The following is a 1,909-nucleotide window of genomic DNA, read 5'->3' on the forward strand; positions in this document are numbered from 1 at the left end:
GCGAACCGATGATATTATCAGGGAGATCAAAACCGCCAGAGCAAACTGTTATCCAGATAAAATATACCATCTTAAACAGGCCAACAACAGACAGTGGTATCACAAGGTCAGGTCTCTTTGTGGACTCGGCAAACATTCACCCTCCTTCCCTTGCACTTCACATTTATCACCTGACCGAGCGGCCGAGGAAATAAATACCCATTTCGCGGGTATCTGTCAAAGCCTCCCAAAACTTGATCTCACCGCATTCCCCACATACCTACCATCCCCCTCCCCACCCCCCTCCGTCCAGGAGGTTGATGTTTTCAATAAATTAAAGAAATTAAGGACACACAGAGCTATCACGCCCACCGACCTCCCAATTAAAATCTATAAGGAATTTGCCCCTGAACTTGCCACCCCCATTTGCTCCATTATAAATGCTTCGCTTGAACAAAACACTTGCCCAAGCGACTGGAAAACGTCCTATGTTACTCCCATCCCCAAAACTTCCAGCCCTCAGTCCCTTAATGACCTAAGGCCAATCGCCATCACTCCCATTCCCAGCCTCATTTGTGAAGATTTTATCTTTAACTGGGCTTATGATGATATTAGTAGCCTCAAAGACATCCAACAATTTGGCAACATGAAGCACTCCTCCACCACTCATTGCCCGGTCAGCTTTCTAGATTTCATACACAGCCACCTGGACAAACGAGACACCTCCCTTGCCCTTGCTTTTGTCGACTTCAGGAAAGCATTTGACCTTGTAGACCACACTGTTGTCATTACTAAGGCCATTGAGCTGAGGCTTCACCCTAATATTGTGTCGTGGCTGACTGATTTCCTCAGCGCACGCCAGCAAATAGTTCGCTCCCAGGGCTCGGTCTTCCTTCCTCTTGAGCTGACGTGTGGCGTCCCGCAAGGCACTAAAATGGGTCCGCTTTGCTTCTTGGTGCTCATTAACAACGCTCTCATGGACACACCGCATCGCTGGAAATATGTTGACGACAGCACCTTGGACGTCCCCGTCAACAACAGGGATCCAGACTATGCACCTCTTCAAGCGTCGCTCGACAACCTTCTGGCATGGACGGTGGACAATAATGCCACTATCAACCACACCAAGACCATGGTGATGCACGTTTGCACGTCCAAGAGAGATGTTACTCCTCCGCTGCTGTCTATTGGCTCACACCACCTCCAGGCTGTCCAATCCACTAAATTACTCGGCATCACTGTAGACAACCAACTCAACTGGAAGCTCCACGTCTCCAACACCGTCAGAGCAGCCTCCCACAAGCTGTACATGCTGCGTAGACTTAGGACGCTGCGGGCACCGGCTGCTGAGCTGTGCAGTATTTACACATCTTTCATACTCCCAAAGCTCATGTATGCCTCCCCGGCGTGGTCATCGTCCCTTACCCTCACCCAACAACAGCAGCTTGAGAGGGTTCAAAAAAGGGCATTCAGGGTCATTTTAGGCCCTGACTACCACGCCTACGACAATGCCTTGACCACCCTGACTCTCCCGAGGCTTTCTGACAGACACCAGGACGCCCTCAGAAAATTCGGCGTCTCCCTGCTTCATCATCCTAGCCACCGCCACCTCCTGCCACCCGACGCCCCTCCCCCCGCCCGCTTCACCAGACACCACAACATACTCACGCCCTTCAGGGCGCCGCGTACTGACCGTTACAAACGGAGCGCAGTACCAGAGATAGTGAGGACTATAAACAATGCCCAGCAGTGATAGTCAATCCCAACGGGTCGCGGTGCAGATTAACACCTCACCGCCACCCTCTCAGTGCTCCCTTAACACCACCCTCCCTTCCCCTTTTGTCTCTATTTTTAGCCCTCCTAAACCACCTCCAACCCTCCCCTCCCCCCCTCTAGTGTAGCCTACTTAGTATTATAGTTTATTGTATTT

The sequence above is a fragment of the Eriocheir sinensis genome, chromosome 19, assembly GCF_024679095.1.
Source record: "Eriocheir sinensis breed Jianghai 21 chromosome 19, ASM2467909v1, whole genome shotgun sequence".
Lineage (NCBI taxonomy): Eukaryota > Metazoa > Arthropoda > Malacostraca > Decapoda > Varunidae > Eriocheir > Eriocheir sinensis.